We start from the raw sequence: 8,261 nt of genomic DNA on the forward strand, positions 1-8,261 counted from the left end.
ACTTAACTTTTTGTCTTTCCCAACCTTTCAACACTATTTTAGAAAGAAGACACCACCACTGGTTATTTCCTAAGAGGTATAAGATTTGCTTCATTTTCAAATGGATTCACTTACTGGATAATGCTATGTGCCTTGAATTTTGGGTATAGATAAGTACATGAATAATTAGAAAACGCATGTGGGTTAACATTAGTTGCTTACCAACAATTTTTAAGAAGATGGGGGTAAAACAGAACATTTGTTTTTAAATGAGGTTTTTAGATAAGTAATGCATTTATTTCTTCCACAGCATAATGGTTAAGAGCCCAAACTCAACACAGAAGACCTTGGGTTTAATCTTGCCCACCCACCCACCCCCCACATACCTCACATCACACAAGCTCTGGGACCTTGAACAAATTACTTAAACCCCAAAACTCAGCTTTCTCATCCATATGGTAGAAATAATAATAGGAGCTACTTCATAGAATGGATATGAAGATTATTATAAAACAATAAACTCAAGGGCTTTACACAGTATACGGCAACAGAGAAATGCTGAGTAATGGCAAGTTCACAATTACAGTAAATTTTAGATGACAAACATCAGACATTTTAAAGGATATAAAAAGATCAACAAACCCACTGTTCCTTAACATAATCATGTACATTACTAATACACACATAATCCACCACAATACAAAATTGGGATAATTTTTTTTGAAGATGCAGAAGTTTTTATTGGCCACCCATTCTCCAAAGAGCACCCTGCATCTGCTGCCTCAGTGCCTCAGAGCTTTAGTGTCATTGGTCTCAGATACTACTTTGCCATCCATGATCCTGAGGGTGGTGCTCTTGTGGATGGTTTGCATGGAGTTGCTGCTGTCCTGGGTGTCACTGAGACTGAAGTCTTCTCTATCTTCTAGCAGATGGCAGTAGGTGGTGATCTCAGCCTCCAGCTTGACCTTGATGTTCAGCAGGGCCTTATACTCCTGAGCCTGGTGCTGCCGCTCTGCCCAGGTCACTGCCAGGTCTGACTCCAGGTGCAGCAGGACCCTGTTGAGCTGCTCCATCTGCAGGGTGTAGCGGGCTTCCACCTCTCACAGGCTAGCCTTCAATTTCTCATGGTCTTCTACAACATAATGGCTAAGTGCACAAACAACACAGAAGACCTTGGGCTGGCCTTCAATTTCTCATGGAATCCAGGTTAATTTCTAAGAACTGGACAGTATGTCTCAGCTCTGTGAGTGTCATCTCAGCCACTGTCTCAGCGGACTGAGAGGTGACCACTGTGGTGCTCTCTTCAGTCTGCAGAGACCAGCACTTGTCCAGCTCCTCTCAGTTCTTCCAAGCCAACTCATCATACTAGGCCTGGATGTCTGCATGATCTTGCTGCAGTCCTAAGACTTGGGGGCATCCACCTCCAGGGTCAGCCCAGAGCTGGCAATCTGGGCTTGTAGACCCTTTACTTCCTCCTCATGGTTCTTCATGAAGAGCAGGTGCTCCTTGAGAGCCTCAATCTCTGCGTCCAGCTGCAGTCGAGTGATGTTCATGTCATCAGTGAGCTTGCAGACCCGTGGATGTTGCTCTCCACAGACTGACCCACAGCCAGCTCAGTCTCCTACTTGACTCTGAAGTCATCAGTAGCCAGTCAGGCATTGTCAATCTGCAAAAGAATGTGGGCACTGTCCATTGAATTTTCAAAGATCTGAGCCCTCAGTTCATCAGTGGTCTTCAGGTAGTGGTGCCATTCCCTGACCTGGGGTCCCTTCTTCTCCAGGTGTTCCTGAATTTTGCCTTCCAGGTTCCAATTCTCAGTCTCCAGTCCCTTCACCCTATCCAGATAGGAGGCCAGGTGTTCATTTAGGGCCTGCATGGTCTCCTTGCCCTGGATGTCTTCCATTCCCATCAGACTCTCAGCTATCCTGTTGGCCAGGCCTCAGGACCTCTAGCACCCCAACACCTAGAGGAGCGGGACACAGAGATCCCAGAGCCAGAGGCGTTGGCTCCCGCATATACACTGCCCAGGCTGCTGGCCAGCCAGACCTGGTGGCTGGGCAACTGGATAGAGCCCAGGGATCAGCAGTTGGTGGAGAAGGTGGTGGAGCAGATGTGAAGATCATGTTGTCTGGGGAGGAAGGTGAGAGACTAGAACTCAGGATACGGCTGCCAAATTGGGATCATTTTTAAGCAAATCTCACAAATGATATAATATTTGATTTAAACTTGACAAAAAGGGATCTCAGTTCACTTGAGGATTTCCCTGACTTATGGAACCAACTGTCTCTGAGGCTGCAGCAGATCTGACACAGGCTGCAGAAAGCACAGGGTCACCTCAGAAACTCATTCTCCTCTCCACTGCCTCAATTCCTGTTATCTTGTACTTTCTCAGAGAGAACAGGCTCATGAGAACCTCCTCACTTAGTTTCCCAACAAGAATGGGAAAATGCACAGTCAGTCAAATCCATGGATGACCCAACCAACCAAATTAAACCTGTAAGCAGAAGTCAGGGTGGTCCAACAAAGGCACACACTGATTAAGTCTTAGGAATGGAAATTTTCTCCTCCCTTTTTTGAGGGTATAAAATATTCAAAGGAGAGTGGTGCTCAGAAAAAAATATATAAAGCAATTCCATTTCACTTTGCAAGTTTTATAATAATATCTTTAAGAATCTTTTTATGCCTATAGAATAGTATTGCCAGTCTGTACTCAGCAATGCTACCCCAGTGTCATCTTCAACTGTCTTTCAATCAAGACCAAACACGTGAGCATTTCCTTTTAGACATATGTACTGGAATAACTTTTTAATGAAAATAGTCAAGCCTGTTTTATCACCTGCCTTAATGACCAGTGTGGTTAAAGGCATGGTTGATCCAATCATGTCAGTGTTCAGCCCAGATCGTTTCATATCCCTTTGATGATTCTGTGAATTCATTCCCCAGCGCCTGCATTCTTTGCCTACTATACAAATGCTATTGCAGTCATCTCCAGAGGAGAGCTACCCTTGCGATACTAGAGCTGCTTCATCTCACATGCTGAAACTGGAAGCTTCTGGGAGTTTATAACACCTGCCCTTATCCCATCCCATCCAACAGCCAGTAGCAAATGGCTGAGTGGTGCAAGGCAGAATAGGCTCTGAGATGGTATTTATGCCCCAGATCGCCCTGAAGAATACTAGACTAAGGCTGTAATTTCAACGGAGATCACCCTCTGTTTGACTTTCTCCCCTTCCTCGTCCTGCTTCTCTCACTCCCTTACTGGATGCTCTGGGAGTACTTTCATAATAAATCTTTTACCCAAAAATCTTCATCTCAAGATCTATTTCTAAATAACTTGACCAAAAATAGATCTCATGTACTGAAATGAACCATTAAGTGTGTACTTGTAATGTGATTCTACCAAAATTGGAGTCTGTTATCCCAAATATTGAATAAAACTAGTTCATGCAACCTACTGAGTCAAATGCTTCAACATTTTGACTTACAAAAGTGAAGGGACGCTCCCCCTTCAGCACCCTAGAAAGCAGAGAAAGAAGTGCCTTATCTCCTTTATCTATTGATCATATTTTGTCTTTATTATATGTCATTCTAAGAAAACTGATGGAATTTTTGTCTCTGGGGTAGAATTGGTCAATATACTGAGAGTTTCTTGGTGGACGATAATAAGCTATATTATTTGTACAATGTTTTATCCCCAAGCTCAAAGCATAATATAGACTTACCTGCCCTCCCCCCATCCCATACTAGAAACCCTGCCTCATGAGAAATGTGCTAACCAAATATATAGCCATTCTGAGGAAGAATGGATTCGATGAAGTATCTTTTACGTGTCCTAACTTCTGCCATAAAAAGAAAAAAAAATTAAACTTATTAGTCTGTTGGTTTGGTCAATAAGAACCATGTGGTTTCAAATCAGGAAGGAAATTTCCAGTAAGTCAAAAATTAGAAGAAATAGATTAGAGTGAGATAAGAGGAAAAAATAATCTGAGAGAACAGCAGAAGGAGAAAATAAAGTAGTTACTGAAGAAAGATGTGGCAGAAGAGAATAAGCACTGGACAAAGTTAGGAGTTATGGTTCAAAACCCAATATTCTGTCCTACCAAATTATTCAAGTCATTTAGTCTACCTGAGTCTAGTTCCCTTATGTAGAGGGGGCATAACAACAACCCACTTTCAGAAGATTTTGAGGATCAGCTGAGATAAGGTATGAAAAATGTGTTGTGAACTGTAGCATGAAAAATTGGTATATTTTGCCATTTATGATAAACAAAAATTGGCAATATTTCAGGATTTGTGGCCATCCCTTCCCCCACACCAACTCCATCACCTGCCTGGCAAAGAGAACCCCGACTTCTGCAGTTTCCCTTCTCAAGCTCTGCCCCAGCATATCTGCAGCATTCCCTATGGAAAAACCATCTTCCCCAGGCTGGTTATTTGGGGTTTTTTTTATATCATATTGAGAGAATGGGGAGGAGACAAGAGAAGCAAGAAGAAAAATAGCTAAGGACAATTAATATAACAAAGTGCTAAGAGAGGGCTAGATGGGAGAAGATGAGAAGAAACCATGCCCATTGGAGATGGCAGAATTTTTAAGTGACTCTAGGAGAGAGGTGCTAAAGTATTTGCAAACAGCGTGCCAAGGGGATTGAAGAGAAAAGAGTTGCTGTGGATTGGTGTATTTAGATCCCAATCACAGGTTTCCAAAATTCAAATTGAGAAGAGAATTCATTTTTAATTACTTTTGGCTTTCAAAATATGCTTCTTAAATAAGACATGGCTCCAGACTGATCCAGATGGGACCCTAGGTTTATAAGAGCTATAAATTGTAGCTGGTTGGACTGGGAGGTTGAAATTACCAAGGTATGAACATGAGATTATTTTGATTTCCTAGTAAATATTTCCAACTGCGCTTTTTCCAAACCACCCAATTTTTTCTGCAGATTAGTGGATATCCTTAATGATGCCTCAGCCCAATTCCATAACTTTTCAGCCATTTTCAGTTATAAAACAGCCCCACTGGGGTTACTAAGATGTAGCCCTGACTAATTAAGAACTTGTGTTCAATTCAGTTTTCCCTTGAAATATGGAATATGATCTACTCTTTCTTTCCCACCCCTTTCTCTTCCCTGTGCTTATTCTTCTCATGTTCCCACAGGAAGGAGGGGGAGAATAAGGGTTATTTCCTGATGTGACTGCTGTGACCAATAGACTGTCTTTTTCTTTATTGGGCAAAAGCATTATTCCCAGGGGTGTGAGGGTAGTTTAGTGACACAATTCTCACCTGCTGTGCAGGAGACCCAGGTTCGATTCCCAGCTCATGCACTTCCCCAAACACAAATAAACAAGCAAAACAAACAAACAAAAACAAACAAAAATCAAAACAAACAAAAATTCAACAAATGGTGCCGCAATAACAGGATACTCACATTAAAAAAAAAAAAGAATGAAATGTGACCCCACAATATAGCATACAAAAAAGAGAAAAGCACTATTCCCTTACACGAACACCCACTCTACCCCTTGCCCTGGGGTGTCCCTGATTTAAGTAACTGATCTACTTCATGGTCCATATCCTCAAGGAGGCAGCTGGAGATCTCCCTACCGTCCTTCCTGTCTTGGTGATTCCTTGAAAAATGCAACTGTATCTTCCTCTGAAATAAGGCGACCTCTAATGTGTAGATATCTTTGTCCCATGGTGCAGGAGTTTCCAAAGAAGTCAGTAGCCCCTAATTTCATCTATCCTCCATATTTCCAATTCTAGAAAGTATAGGCATGGCAGCCCATCTTCAGCATCATTAAAGAATTAAGAATTCAAGGAGGCAACTCACTCCTGTCTCCTCCCACCAGTACCACAATACCTTCTCTCCCTGTACTTTGCCCCCACTCAGACAGCACTAAGGAAACTTAGCAGTCCAGTGACTCAGCAGGCACCCAACCCAGGAATAAGATGCTCATTTCCCTCCCCTTCTGAGCTTCTGAAGGAAAATCAAATGAGGACCTGCTCACGGTGGAGGGAAGGAGATGAGGCAACCTCTATAGCAAAGTGTGATGTTTAGTGCTGACTCTTAAGCAAGACTACCAGGGTTCCAATCCCAGCTTCACCATTTACCAGCTGGGTATGCTGTTTATGTCCCTGTGGTCTGTCAGCACGATGTCCACCCCTTCATCCTTCTCCATGGTGTGTCATGAAACTGGAGCTAATCATCTGCAAACTACATTGTCCAGACTCCCCTGCCAGGTAGCCCCCACTACAGATTGGAAGAAAAGAGGAAGAGAGAAGAGACTTGACTTTCCTGCTTCCAGTTCCAGTCTGCTTTATTCCAGCAACAGAAGACAGCGATGGCTCCAATCTACCAGTTCCTTCAGCACTCAGCATCAGCCTTACCTCGCACCCTCAGCAGAACTGGTAGCAGTCATACTCATGGCCCCCTTCCACCTCCACAATTTAAGTACCATCTGACCTTGGCCTTTGGACTGTGTGATACCAAGCAAATAGTACCACATGCGTGTTTGGGCTGTGCCTCCTAGAGCTCAGAGTGCCTGCCCAGCCATGTCTCCTTCAGAGGTCTTAGCACCAGTTCCTCAAAACTCTCTTTGGAGACTTAATCACTTGCCCTGCAGAGGCTCTTCCTCCAAGTCCCCAGCTTCTGACACCTTTACTTTACTTCCCAACCCTGGGGGGAGAGCTACTTCCTGTAGTTATTATCTCTGGATTACTTCAGCATTGTCTCTTTGTCCTTTCAGCCTATCAACACTAGAAGAACCAATTCCTATATTAAATTCCATCTGTGTGAAATATCTAGTGTGGTTCCTGTTTGCCTGGCAGGACTCTGAATGATAGGACAAATTATTCAACTATTTTGTGCCTTACTTTCCCTCTCTTTAAAATGGATGTAATAATTGTACCTACTTCATAGGATTATGGTGAGGATTAAATGAGCTGACACATGTGAAAGTGATTTAAACAGTTACTAGCACATAGTAAGTACTATATCATGATTCAAAACAATTATTATTAATCACAAGCTCTTCTTGCTTTCACCTCAAAAAGTTCCTTTTCTTTCTCTCCCACTTATTAAAGAATGGGGAGTGAGTACTAGCTCTGCTGAAAAAGTGGCAAGCCCTGCAAGGAGACAGCTGCTCTCTGAACTTAGAATGAGGGAAGGTTAATGCCTCTTAACTTCTATCGGTGAGGTCTCATCACCAGTTCCAGGAAACTAGAATGCTCCCAGTCATGCCAGTTGTAACTACATAACGATGAGAAGTCAATAAAGATGCTGCTGGACCCAGCTCTGATATCTCCGAACAGTCAAATCAGAAACGTGAAAAGCAAGATTTCTGGTACCATACTGCCTGTGTTTGAAACGAAGTAGTGTATTCTATGTTACTTTATCTCTCTCTGAAATTTGGTTTCCTCGGAGAAACAGGATGACTGATCTGATCACACCCACTTTATAGGTCAGTAGCTAAGGGAAAACAAAGGTAATAGGTAAAATGCAGTTCCAAACACTTTCTAAACTACCCTGCCTGCTCTGATCCTCCACTTCATCAGTAAGGCATGCTCTGTCAGTGGTTATCAAACATATGCATCCTTGCTATTGAAAGTTCTGGTACCAACAGCATTAGCATCACCTGAGAGCTGGTTAGAAACATGAATTCTAAAGCCTCATCCCAGACCTACTGAATCAGAATCTGCATTTTAACAAGCTCTCTAGGGGACGTATGTGCGCATTGAAATTTGAAAAACATGACTCGAGGTGTGGTTCTCAAGTTTGACTTCACACTAAAATCACCTGGGGAATTCTGAAAAACATTAATGCCTGAGTTTCACCCCCAAAGAGTCTTAATTCAGTGGTCTGGGGTAGGGCCTGAGCACGGGGATTTTAAACTATTTTTACACTGTTGTGCCGCTAAGGTCGAGAACCTCTGCAATAAGGTATTTTACAAATCAAGAGAAAAATTTTATGCAGCTGCATCTACATCTTTTACAGGCTCTCTAAGGCTGTCAGCACATTTGCAAAAATGTTAATCACAAGTAAAGTGGAAGAGGATGGCTATGCAATTAATCCTTGAAGTCAGAAGGTAGTTGCTGAAATTCCATATACAGCACTAAACTGGGTACTACCCAGGACCCAAAGAAGTAAAAGACATTGTCCCTGATCATCTTTTCATTTTGCTAGAAAAAGAAAAATGAATGACTATGAAAAGAATTTAAAAACTATAAAGAGATAATCAAGAGGTCATTGGCACAAAAGGGCAAAATACAACAAGGAGAGATGTGC

At 42.5% G+C, this 8,261-nt stretch overlaps 1 pseudogene; it reads right to left on the minus strand.

Annotated features, from left to right (window-relative positions):
- Positions 1-761: 761 nt before the first annotated feature.
- On the minus strand, positions 762-6,402 carry LOC143656858 (keratin, type I cytoskeletal 18-like; annotated as a pseudogene).
- Between the last annotated feature and the right edge of the window lie 1,859 nt (positions 6,403-8,261).

Source organism: Tamandua tetradactyla, chromosome 15 (assembly GCF_023851605.1).
Source record: "Tamandua tetradactyla isolate mTamTet1 chromosome 15, mTamTet1.pri, whole genome shotgun sequence".
Classification (NCBI taxonomy): domain Eukaryota; kingdom Metazoa; phylum Chordata; class Mammalia; order Pilosa; family Myrmecophagidae; genus Tamandua; species Tamandua tetradactyla.